Source organism: Pleurodeles waltl, chromosome 11 (genome assembly GCF_031143425.1).
Source record: "Pleurodeles waltl isolate 20211129_DDA chromosome 11, aPleWal1.hap1.20221129, whole genome shotgun sequence".
In the NCBI taxonomy this organism is placed as follows: Eukaryota; Metazoa; Chordata; class Amphibia; order Caudata; family Salamandridae; genus Pleurodeles; species Pleurodeles waltl.
The window spans coordinates 426,799,250-426,812,716 of record NC_090450.1 but is presented as its reverse complement, the minus strand read 5'-3'; positions in this window follow the sequence as shown (position 1 = coordinate 426,812,716).

The following is a 13,467-nucleotide window of genomic DNA, read 5'->3' as shown; positions in this document are numbered from 1 at the left end:
GGCATAACAGTAAACTGGTAATGTCCATCTGGGGGTATTTCATTTGCTGCAGGGGTCAGACCAATTTGCCAGTACCCTGATGTTAGATCAAAAGTACTGAGAAACTTTGCTGTCCCTAACCTGTCAATCAATTTGTCTGCCTGTGGAATAGCAGCATTTGCACCTATCTTGGTGACAGCATTAGGACCGCTATAGTCCACACAAATCCTCAGCTCTGGTTTACCTCCCATTTGAATGAGACTTGGGGACTTAGAGCACTGGTTCAGGGACTGTCAGAGGGCTCAATCACCCCTAACTCTAACATCTTCCTTACTTCAGCTTTGACGCTATCCTTTACATGGTCAGACTGTCAGTATATTTTGTTTTTGACAAGCATGTGGTCACCAGTGTCCACATCATGGACACACAGGTGAGTCTGACCAGGGGTGAGGGAAAAGAGATCAGCATACTGCTGTGTGACTTGCCTGCAGTCAACTTGCTGTTGGGCAGTGAGGGTGTCTGAGAAGACCACGCCATCAACTGACCCATCTTTGAGGCTTTGAGAGAGGAGGTCAGAGAGAAGCTCGCTTTCTTCTTCTTGATCCTCATCAGTGACCATCAACATAACCACATCAGCTGTGTCATAGAAGAGTTTAAGGTTTTTCATATGGATGACACTGTGAGGGTTCATGGGACTGCCTAGGTCAACCAGATAGGTGACCTGACTTTTCTATTCAAGGGTAAGGTCCATTTGTCCTGGCGTGCCCTTGTAGCCACAGACTCAAGTACCCACACCTTCTGTCCTGGTAGTAACTCCACCATGGCAGCCATTTGGTCATATCAGAGCTTCTGGAGCTCTTGGCTGGCCATAAGGTTTTTGGAGACTTTTTCCATGTACTCAGCCAAACACATAGTCCACAATGCCTTATTTGGGCTCTTTGAGAGGCCTCTTCCAGATTGCCCTCACTAGTCACAGTGGTCCCCTTACAGGATGACCAAACAGAAGTTCAAATGGGAAAAAACCTATTCCCTTCTGTGGCACTTCTCTGTAGGCATAAAGCAAGCATGGTAATAGGATATCCTGTCTCCTTTTGAGTTTTTTAGGGAGACCAACAATCATTGCCTTTCATGGTTTTGATGAATCTCTCAACTAAACCATTTCCTTCTGGGTAATAAAGGGTAGTGAATGTATATGCAACGCAACATGCATTTCTCATGGCCTTGAGGTATACAGACATGAAGTTACTTGCCTCTGTCTGATGCTACCTCTTAGGGAAGCCCATTCTAATAAAGATATAGAGTAGAGCCCTAGCAACTGCAGGAGCAGTCGTAGTCCTAAGGGGTATAGCTTCAAGGTACCTGGTGGCACGATCTACTACGACCAGCATAAATCCATTTCCTGATGCTGTTGGAGGGTCGAGGGGGCCAACAACATCAAACTCCTACCCTTTCAAAGGGAACCACAAACACTGAAAGTAGAATTAAGGGGACCTTTGGGTGTCCACCTGTCTTGCCACTGGCTTGACAGGTGACACAGGAGTTACAAAACTTACCTGGCCAGTCGAAGTGAGGTACCAACCTACTTCAAGTTTTGGTCTGGCCAAGATGCCCAAATAGGAGGATGTCATGACCAAAAATCATTAGGAACTCTCTATATATCTGAGGCACAACCACTCCCCTAGTGGCACCAGGTTTGGGGTCTCTAGGCCTCAGAATACAAGAGTCCCTCCTCCTAATAGGTTCTGTGGGAGCTACTGACATTTCCCTTTTCCTAGTCAGCAGCTTGCTGTCTCATGCTCTCAAGAGTTGGACCGGTCCTCTTTCCCTGGAACAGCTATTCCTTACAGAGTTCCCCTGGGCCCAGGAACTCCTCTGTGTAAGGCCCAAGTTCACGGGGCTCAGTTCCCTCAAGGGCTGACAGGTCTTCTTCCTGAGAAGAGAGGACCTGAGCTTGGGACTGCTCCAAAGCTGGCTTACCTGCCTTTTCTCTTGAAGATCTGGATCGGGCTCCAGCACCTCTTTTTCACCCTGGGCTTTGCATTGTGCTCTGGTTTTCACCCACACCCACTCAGGTATACCGAACATAGCTGAATGGGTCTACATTTCGACCTCAGCCCATGCAATGGACTCCAGATAATTTCCTAGCAGACAGGCTACTGGAAATGCTGAGGATACAACCACCTTTTTCTGGTCAGTAACCCCTCCCCACTCTAAGGACACCATTGCCATGGGATGGACTTTATCTTGTTTGTCAGCAATGATGACTGTGAAAGTTTCAACAGTCAGATACTCTTCTGGGGATATCAGTTTTTCAGTCACCATGGTGACTCTTGCACCTGGATCCTGCAGTGCTTCAACTCTGATCCCATTAATATGAGGCTGTTGTCCCTACTTCTCCAGATTACTGGGCCAGACATCCAGGGCAGCTACATCTTCTCCCCGTGACTAAAGTTGCTTCTGTGAGCTCTATGACATGGTCAGGGCGAACCTCAGATCCCATCTGGAGACTTATTACTGCAGCAGGAGCCGCAGGTGCACCGGGGGGATTCTTTTTGGGACAGGCAGGATCTCCAGTTCTGTGCCCATTGGCCTTGCAATTAAAGCACCAAGCCGTCGTAGGGTTAAAGTTCTTACCCTTGTACCCATCCTTAGTTTGTGGTTTGTCTCAGGCCCACCCTCATTGTCTGGTTTTTGGGGGGCTTTAGAAGACTCATTGTTTTAATCTTTAGACTGGTCACCATCTTTCCCTTGGGGGGGATTTGCAACCCCTTTCATTTGGTCATCCCCACCATGAGTTGTCTTGGATACCCTAGTCTTGACCTGGTGGTCTGCCTTCTTTCCCAATTCTTGGGGAGAAATTAGACCTAAGACTACTGGGAACTGATGCAATTTTTCAGAAGCACAGGGGCAGATTTAAGGAAAGTTGCGCTGCACACAGTGCAGCTCCACTTTCTTTACGTACCTTAGCGCCCTCCTACGGCCACCATGTCTGCACCGTATCTAAGATACGGCGTCACCATGGTCCAGGGTAGAGGGCAATAGTGTTGTTTTTATTGACGTTATTTATGTACTCTGCAGGACTAGTTCCAAAATATTGGCGCTACTCCTGCAGAGTACATAGGGGCCCATTGCATTCAATGGTGTTCTCCCTTTTAATGCTGAAGTGCTGAAAGAAATGACGCAAGGAAATCTGTTAGATTTCCTTGCTCCATTTTTTCGCCCCTCCAGCGGGATAACGCCGCCCTTTGCACACATTATGCACACACTATGCCTGGTGCAGGCACAATGTACCGCAAAGGGTTACAAAGTGGCGCAAGGCATGCATTGTTCTACCTTGTAAATATGGAGCTGGGATTTTGTCAATCTAACGAACCATTAGCATTAAAAAATGACGCTAATATGTCAGTAGATGGTGCTAAGGGCTCTTAAATATTCCCCACAGTTACTTAACAGATGCTCTTTCATAATAATAAAGAACATAGAACATAATAGTCTTGCATCTGTGAACTATTTGGTGATATCAACACCCTCTGAATATTTTGGGACAAATCTTTTGGGGAGCTTAGGGTTCAAGGCTTCTTCTTTTGCATGAATTAAAATGTTGCTGTCACCAGAGATAGGCCTTAGGCCCATCTCATCTCTCTATTTCTCTATAGCTAAGAGTCTATACTCTTACTCTGTCCTCCTAGCTAGCTTCTGGAGTTCCACATCCTCATTGTCTCCATCTCCTGGGGCATTAACAGACGTGCATCCAGTGGTGTTACTGTCTGTGGAGTTGTGGACAGATTCCTCATCCTCATACACCTCCTCTTCCTCCTCACTCTCAAGAAGGGCTTCTTTGCTTGCCATGGCTCTGTCGTTTTCTGCAAGCAGCTACTGCAGATGAGCTTTTGTGGGGTTGGGGCCCATGGCAAGCTTCCAGGCTTGGTAGAGGGTCTTAAGGGTCTTAAGTTAAGCAACCTTAAGATTTTTGTTGGGGCACAGGTTGAGCTCCTGAGATGAACCTGCTACCTTAGCCATGGTTTTAAAACAGTTGGGACCTTTTTAGAAACTCAAGAAAAAATTCTAAATATACCTCTAAAAGGGTGTAACTAACTAAAAGTATTTTAAATTCTTAATATGTGGGACTGGGGACTCAAAACAAGGCCCTCACAGTAATGTTAAACAATTTAGAAAAATCAAAAATTGGAAAAAAAATGGTTCATAACTAAACAAAATGTTGGATTCCTTAGTGGTAACATTCATTAACTGAGTGGTACAGTTAAAGTCAAATCTTGTACCCCACTCCCACACAGTAGGAAGCTGGGTCTTCACATGGCATATCAAAATGTGATATATTGTGCAAAGAGTCCAGGGATTTCCCTACTGCGGCATAGGGGCTTGCTCTAGCAATCCCAAGGTGCTCTTTTAGGGGGTAGTGTGGTTGAGTAGCCTTAGACTTATTAGAGAAGAGTGTTAAACATCTGCAAATACACACACAGCCAGTAAATGAGACACATGACTCAGGAAGGGAATACACACCAATTTATAAAAATAACACATATCTTTATATATGTTTTGGCACCATAATCAACACGATCAGGTAAGTATGTTTTGCAAGAAAAATCTTTACAGCTTTGAAAAGTCAATACAGTGCAACTTCTGAAAAGCTGCAATGTTATTCTGTGGAGAGAAAAACAAAGTGCTGCATTCAGGTATAGTACAGTGGCTTGCAGGACTAATCTTCTGGACTTATAGTGAATAGAAGGCAATGGTCAGGACCACATCAACATTCACACCGGGTGGCCCTGGGGCAGCCAAGTGCAGAGTTATAGTATGGCGTTGGGTGGCCAATGTTAGTCAAAGGACATTTGTCTGGTTGAAAAGATGCTGTAGGGCAGGACTGGGGGTCCAGTCGAGAGGAACCAAAAAATGGATTCGAATCTTGAGATTTCTGGGGATGTGGGAACACCACGTGTTCTCTTCTCCATGGGCCAGGGGCAACGATTGCAGAGGTGTCTTGAGGTGTCAGGTTTTCTCCACCAGTACACTGGCAGTTGAGGGGGCCTGCGGGCAGAGGCTGCAGGCGGCATCAGTGAGTCCGCAGTGGTCAAGTCCAAGATGGGCTTTGTCTCTGGAGGACTGGGGTACCATGTTGACACCATTGGCCTGCTTCAACTCGGGTTAGGTGGCACGGGTGCAGTTGTGCTTTCAGGTGTCATGTTTTCTGTGGACCAGAGTCCCCATAGTTGGTTTGAGGTGCCTGCGAGATGCACAGAAGAAGCTCTGCTGCTTCATGGGAGAACCTGGGTTTTTGTTGAAGGCAGGCAGGCAGGCCTCCCAGGCTTTTGGCGGCACAACAGCTTGCAGGATGAGTCGATTTTGGTGAGAACAGCAGACTAGGGGCCAAGTCAGGTGTTTCTTCCTAGGACTTTGCTTTTTCAGCTCTTGGGTGTAGTTCTTCTTCATAGGTCAGTAGGAATCTGCTTTCCTGGTGACAGGGGCACCCCTAAATATTTAATTTAAGGACATTTTGGGGGAGTGTAGGATAGTAGCCAGTGGGCTACTTACCCCTGGGGTTACTCCACCCACAATATGACCAATTTCAGTTGGAAGTGGGCATAAACCTGTCCCAGAGTTACTAAATCTTCTAACACCAAGATGGCAAATTTCCAAATGTAGTGTCCTCATCAGGCAGCTAACCTTAGGGGCGGGACTCCCCTGAGGGGTGGATACACCTCTCTGCATACTAAATTTCCCACCTGTCCTGGTGCCAAATGGGCCCTTGGTAGGAGGTCGACATCTCTCCTTTGAGTGAAGCCAGATCTGCATACCATCGAAGGTGGACTTCTTTCAGCCACGGAATGCAAATTCTCAGGTCATCCTTTTGTGTGGGGTGTGTAGACACCTCTCCCAAAGCAGGCTTTTGTTTATGACCATCCAAGAGCAAAGGCTCACACCCCTGGGGGGCAGACTCATGTCTGGTGGTGGCAGGCTGGCTGAAACTGGTCATTCTGCACACAGGTAGGTTTTCAGAAGGCACCTCTAAGGTGCCCTCTGGGTGCATGTATCAATAAGTCCATCACAGACATCAGTGATGGTTTATTAATATGAGATGTTTGATACCAAATATCACTAGTTTCAGTGAACCCGTCATGTAGCTGGAGAACTCATTGTGACCAGTGTCCAGCATATGTACTTAAAATGGCTTCCGTATTCGCTCATCACGTCTAAGAATCAACAAAGACATAGCAGGGGCACTTCTGCTCTTGCAGATATGTCCTCACTTGTAAAGTAATGCACCCTCCCATAGGGTTGTAAGGCCTGCTGTAGGGGTAACTTAAACATATTGCATGCAGTGTTAAGGGACATGGCACTCAAGCTGTGTGTCATGTCGTATTATCACTTTTAGCTGCACCAAGACACGCAGCCTGCAATGTCAGTCTGCATGTGCTAGGTGAGGGGTCCCTGAGGCTGGCACAATACATACTGCAGCCCCTCGGGACCATCCTTGGTACCCATGTCCTTAGTACTAGGGTTACCATTTACTAGAGACTTACAGGGGGAGCCAAAGGCATTGCCTATTGGGGAATAATTGCATAGTTTTAGGGAAAGAGATCTGGCTCAGGGGACCTGGTTAGCAGGAACCTAGGCACTTTTAGTCAAAATTGCATCAAACACCAGGCTAAAAGTGGGGGTGACCATATCAAAAAGGGGCACTTGCATACACGTAGACACCCCTTGGTGTCTAGATTTTAGAAATATCTGGATTTCAGTAGGTTTCCCATAGTGACAGGTAAACTGGGCCTAAAATCCTCAGCTACCCTCATCGCCAAAAGGTGTCCATTATTCATATTGAAAAAGTGATGTCTTTACGTTACATTTTGAGGCCCTTCTTGTTCTGTGCACTGGGTATTGCCACTCAAGTAGGGCAAAGCTTTTAACAGCAGAAGCGTGGGAATACAGAATAGTACAACATCTGTTATTATCAATTTAATTTTCCTTCCAAATATTAGCCAGTGTGCACGAAGGAACACAAAATGCCATCTGAATCGCATGATAATATGGGTTATCCCAAATTCAGAGATGTATAAATAAACAGTATTCCTATTCTCTGTAACTAGCCACATTTCAGGAATGCTCGCTTTCTGTATCTACATTTTTCTTTCATTAGATTTTACTACACAACTCGCTGCATTGTTGGTGCACAATTAAAAATTATTATAAGCTGCAGATCAGTTGTTGGCTCTGTGTATCGCGTGCCTTTTGGACAGCCAACAAATACTATATATCCCTACAACCAGAAGGGTTGAGAGATGTAATAGTATATTGCTTTTGTAAATTGGCCATCGTGAAAAAATACAGATGGAAATGCTGTCATGTATTTCTATTTTTCCCTATTTTTGTTACATTCATTTTGATTTCACAGACTAGTTTCTTTGGGAAAACTTGAGTGACCTACACAAATGACCATTTGCTTAAATTAGAATTTTGTCTAGTTTTCAGAAATGTAGAACCTTCAGGAAGTACCCATTGGTTTCACACTTGTTTCCACCACAAACTATAGGTAGGCTGAAACTACAAAAAGTAGGAAAAATGTACCACTTCAAAAAATGCAAAATCTGTGATACAAAAATGATTTATTATTTTTGTACATCTCCGCTTGTTCCTGGAAATTGGGAAGAAGTTGATCTTAGCACAGAAAACCTTTCATTGATGCCATTTTGAGAAAAAAATATGTTTTCTTGTATAGTGATTTTTCCCAACTTTCGGGAAAAAAAATATATGCCCTTATTACGACGCTGGCGGTCTGTAATAAAGTGGCGGTAATAGCCCACTGGCGGTAAATACAGCCAAATTATGACCATGGCGGTGAGAACTCAGATAGACAACCACACCGACCACCAGGGCGAAAACAACAGCCACCACAGCGGTAGCTGCCAACAACCAGGTGGAAGCCAATGTCCCGCCTCACCATTGGAGACACAGGGAAGAACCACGCCGCCATGGAGCCCGGGCTGCATGTCTTCCCAATGCTCTTCTATGTGCTGCTCCGCCACGAACACCAACGACGGCGAAGACGACGACAGTGAGTACAGATGCCTAGCACACAAGGGAGGGAGGGAGGAAAAAGAGAGTGGCACACACACACAACACCCCCCTCACCCCCAACACCATACACACAATCAGCTGCAGTAATAAAACATATGCTCTGGAGGGGGCAACATGCCCCGTGCTTGATCCTGGGGAGTGCAAGGCCACAGTCTCTCAAGTGGGTGACTAGCCTACATGCTCTGGAGGGGGCAACATGCCTTGTGCTTGGTCCTGGGGAGTACAAGGCCACAGTCTCTCAAGTGGGTGACTTGCCCAAATGTTCTGGAGGGGGCAATATGCCTTGTGCTTGGTCCTGGGGAGGCTAGGGTTGGTGGGTGTCTTACCCACTGGTTCTGGAGGGGGCATCATGCCCTGTGCTCTTGATCCTGGGGAGGCAGGGGTTGGTGGGTGTCTTACCCACTGGTTCTGGAGGGGGCATTGTGCTGTGTGCTCTTGAACCTGGGGAGGCTAGGGATGGTGGTGTCTTACCCACTGGTTGTGGAGGGTGGCATCGTACCCTGTGGTCTTGATCCTGGGGAGTGCAAGGTCACAGCCTCTCAGGTGGGTGTCATACTCACTGGATTTGCAGGGGCCAGGCCGCATAGCAGCCCTTGGAGGCAGGACTACATACCGCCCGCCGGCGGTGATGGCTGCTGAGTGGTGGTGGTGGGCTGCTGCTGGTGGGGGGATGCTCCTGCTCATCCCCTGCCGTCTCAGATGACTGTCCACTGGTGGTGGTGGTGCTGCTGCTGGTGGGAGGAAGCTCCTGCCCATCCCCTGCAGCCTCGGATGGCTGCCCAGTGGTGGTGGTGGTGCTGCTGCTGCTGGTGGGGGGAGGCTCCTGTCCCTCCCCTGCGGACTCAGACAGCTGCACAACCATGGTTGGTGGTGGGGGCTCTGTCTGAGTCCCTGCCCCTGGCTTCTTGCCCTTCGTGGCAGCAGCTGGGGCTGGCTCCTTGCCCTTCCTGGCAGCAGCTGGGGCTGGTTCCTTGCCCTTCCTGGCAGCAGCTGGGGCTAGCTCCTTTCCCTTCTGGGCAACAGCTGGGGCTGACTCCTTGCCCTTCCTGGCAGCAGCTGGGACTGGCTCCTTGCCCTTCCTGGCAGCAGCTGGGATTGGCTCCTTGCCCTTCCGGGAAGCAGCTGGGGCAGGCACCCTTTCCTTGAGGCTGCCTGGTGCAGGCTCATTAACCCTGTGCACAAGTGCCCTGGATCCTTTCCCACCACAAGTGGGTGTGGAGACTACTGGGCCCATGGACTGAGTGGCTGAGGTGCTTGCCTGGGTTTTTGCCACCCTGGCCAGATGTGAAGGACAGGGGGAGGGGTAGGGAAGAGATCAGTGGTGGAGAGGAAAAGCTTCTTAGGGACATTGGGGCGGGAAGAGGGAGAAGTTTTGGGAGTGGAGGAAGAGGGAGTGGTTGTAGGAGGTGTCTATCTGCTGATTTTGGGTGCAGGTGCATGGGCTGAATGCTGTTGTGAGGAGGATGGCTGTTGGGTGTCTGAGTGCTTGCGTTTATGTACTTTGGGGGGGACAGGCAGAGTGGGAGAGGACACAGGGGATGTGTTCATGGCTGTTGTGGAGGTGTCTGCCAGTGAGGTGTGTGTTCTGCTAGGTGTGGTGGTGATACTGGTAGTGGATGAGGATGTAGTGCATGCAGGTGTGAGTGTAGATGCAACTAGGGTGGGGGTGGAGGCGGAGGAGGAGGAGGAGGAGGGGGAGACAGTGGGCATTGTGACTGTTGGTATGTCTGCATCCGGATGGTGTTTGTGTGAGTGCCTGTGGGATGATGTGTGGTGCTTGTGATTGCCAGTGCCACTCTTGTGTGTTGTCTTGTGTGCATGATCATCTGCCTGTGTGGTGTGCTTGGGATAGGTTGGGGTTGAGACAAATGGGATTGGGAAGAGGAAGTTGTCGGGGGAGGCTGGAAACAGGGACAATGGCTGCCATCATAGAGGAGGCCAGAGCCTGGATTGATCTCTGTTGGGCCACAAAGCCAGTGTGAATACTCTTCAGAAATGCATTAGTTTGTTGCATTTGGGCTGCCAGTCCCTGGATGGCATTCACAATGGTTGACTGCCCTACAGAGATGGATCTCAGAAGGTCAATAGCATTCCTCATTCAGGGCAGCAGGGCTCACTGGGGCAGGGCCTGAGGTGCCTGGGGTGAAGAAGATGCCCACCCTCCTGGCAGAGCGGGCATGGGCAACTCGATGAGGGGCAGCTGGGAATGCGGTGCTGGTACAGGTATGGAGCTTCCATCGAGAAGGTGTCTGCATCTGAACTTTGCCCTCCAGTCTCCGACGTGGTGCTCCCCTCGCCCTCCATCCCACTGGTGCCATCACCGTCAGTGACTCTGCCTCCTAGGCCCTCTAGGATGCAGCTCCCTCTGTCACCGGTGCCTCTGCTCCTCCGCCAGATAATGCTAATGCACATAAGGACAGGGTGACAAAACAAAAAGGGGGGGGAGAGACAAAGGATACACCTGCTAAGTGGCTGCACCAACACCACCGTTGGTGTACACACCACTCTCACACAGGGAACAGCCCTACACACTATGCATTGCACTACCAGTTATTTTGCTGGCCATCAAGGCATGGGGAGGGGCACACACCGCCAAATGCAGCACACCTGGGACCCACCCAGCCCTGACCAGTTGTGGATGCCTACGAGCTAGGTAGCATGATTATCCCTTCATGATCCTTACCAACAGGGGACATACTCTGCAATGTCAGGCCTGGGCTAGGGGCACCCACTGACACATATCCCCCACCCTACCATGCGTAAGTTATAATGATGGGCACTGTACTCACTCCCTTGTGGCTGCTGTGATGCCCTCAAGTGCCCATCCAGCTCAGGATAGACCACTGCCAGTATGCGGGCCATCAGGGGGGCTAAGGGTTCGATGGGCACCCCTTCCTCGTTGGGAGGCCATCCCCAGCTGGGCCTCCTCTGTCTTCCGTGCCCAGCATCTCAGGTCCTCCCACCGTTTCTGACAGTGGGTGCTCCGCCTGCTGTAGAACCCCAGGGTCGGCTCGTCCTTGGCGATGGCACGCCATGTTCCCTTCTTTTGATGGGCGCTAACCTGCAGAGGTAATACACACAGGAAAATAGTATCAGTCAGACAGTCCTGCCTGTTACACATATGGCCCACCATACCCCTTCACATCACCATTTGCACACACATGGCCCAGCAGACAACCAATAAGCCGCCCAGAGGACATCCACCCAACCCCTTACACAAGGCCTTCACACACACCACTCCATGCATTCATGCCTCATGTATCGTGCTCACAGTGTACTCACCTGTTGGTCTGGAGGCCCATACAGCAGTCCATACTGGGGTAGGACCCCATCTACCAGTCACTCCAACTCTGCCAAGGTGACGGCAGGGGCCCTTTCCCCAGTCACAGGGGCCATAGTAGGTTCCAGACACAGGTCACAGCAGCACGTGTAGGTCCTCTCCTGTTGAAGGTCAGGTAGCAAGTGAGGAATCAGATAGAAAATGGCGGTCACGTCTGCGGCGGTGCATATCGTCAATGCCTGCATACATCACCATTGGCCAATGTACCCCATAGGGCCCAATGTTAACCAATGAGGAGTTGCACGGCAGTTCCCAACTGTCTCCCGTACCGGCACACAACGTCAGCAGAATTACCTCACTTCCGCCTGTCCCTCCACACAGGACAGTCAGAGGCCATTTCAGGGGGAGGAGGCCCTGGATAATAACTGTGTCACAGTTAATATTTGGACATACAGGACAAATACCACTTACCCAATCCAAATTGACATCATGCATTGTACTATTGTGGTTCCAATGTTCATTTTGTGATCGGTTCCTCACTCTTTTGTCCCTTAGATTGCTACCGCTGTGGATGAATAGGAGATGGAGACATACCACCCGTACAGACCCCTGGTGGACTTGGCAACACTGGAGGACAGGCACATCATCCTCACCTATAGACTTGACAACCACAGAGCTGTGTGCCCAGTTGGAGCCTGACCTAATATCTGCTATCCGTCACCCCACTGGGATCCCCCCTCTTGTGCAAGTTCTATCAGTGCTCCATTTCCTGGCAACTGGATCTTTCCAAGTGATAGTGGGCTTGGCAGCAGGAATATCACAGTCAATGTTCTCAATAGTGCTGACCAGAGTGTTGTCTGCCCTGATTTAACACATGTGCAGCTACATTGTTTTTCCCCAGGTGGAGGATTTGGCCACAGTGAAGGTTGACTTCTATGCAATGAGACATATCCCCAACATAATTGGGGTGATTGATGGAACTCATATTGCATTTGTGCCCCCCATGTCACAATGAACAGGTGTACCAAAATCGTAAAAGTTTTCACCCCATGAATGTACAGATGGTGTGCTTGGCGGACCAGTACATCTCCCATGTGAATGCTAAGTATCCTGGGTCAGTGCATGCTGCCTTTATCCTGAGGAATAGCAGCAACGACAATTGTGATGGCCCAACTACAGAGGCACAGGGTGTGGCTAATAGGTGAGCCCTGGTTCCCACCCAGTAGGTGTTGATGTATGGGTATGGTGTGGGCCATATGAGATAGTGTGTGACTAAATGTCGTCCCTCGATATTTACTGGTGACTCTGGTTACCCCAACATATCATGGCTACTGACCCCTGTGAGGAATGTCAGGGCAAGGGCAGAAGAACGTTACAATAAGGCACATGGGCGAACAAGTAGCATAATCAAAAGAACTTTTGGCCTCCTGAAGGCCAGGTTCAGCTGCCTCCATCTAGCAAGTGGATCCCTGTGCTACTCACCCGAGAAGGTCTGCCAGATAATCATGGCATGCTGCATGTTGCACAACCTTTCCTTGATAAGCCATGTGCCTTTTCTGCAGGAGGAGTAGGCTGGAGATGGCCGTGTGGCAGCAGTGAACCCTGTGGACAGTGAGGAAGAGGAGGCAGAGGATGAGGACAACAGAACAGCAGTGATACGATGATACTTCCAATGACACACCGGTAAGACAGTGTTACTTCACATTTCATTGTCAATATTTTGTATATCTTTGGCACTGGCATGCTGTAAGTTTCCCACTTCTATGCCCACTTACTGTACCTTTTGGCAATTCCTTTTACAGATGTTGGTGCCCCACTATTGCTCCTGGTGTGATCACTGCAGCAAAATACAGGTCTTTCCTATGTGGATAATTATTGTACGGTTGAATTGCAATGTTTGTACCTGGTTAAGCGAATATATACTTTGAAATATAACATACTCCATACTTGTTTTTTTCCCCCAAGGGTGTTTATTAAAGTGCTAAGAAGAAGAGGGGCAAGTGCAAGGGGATGGGGTGATGATGGAGGAAAGTCTAGGGTATTGTTCCAGTCTATTTGTAGCACAGGTGCATTGTCCAAGGGGACATAGGAAGTGGAGCAATGGCAGTTCAAGGTGG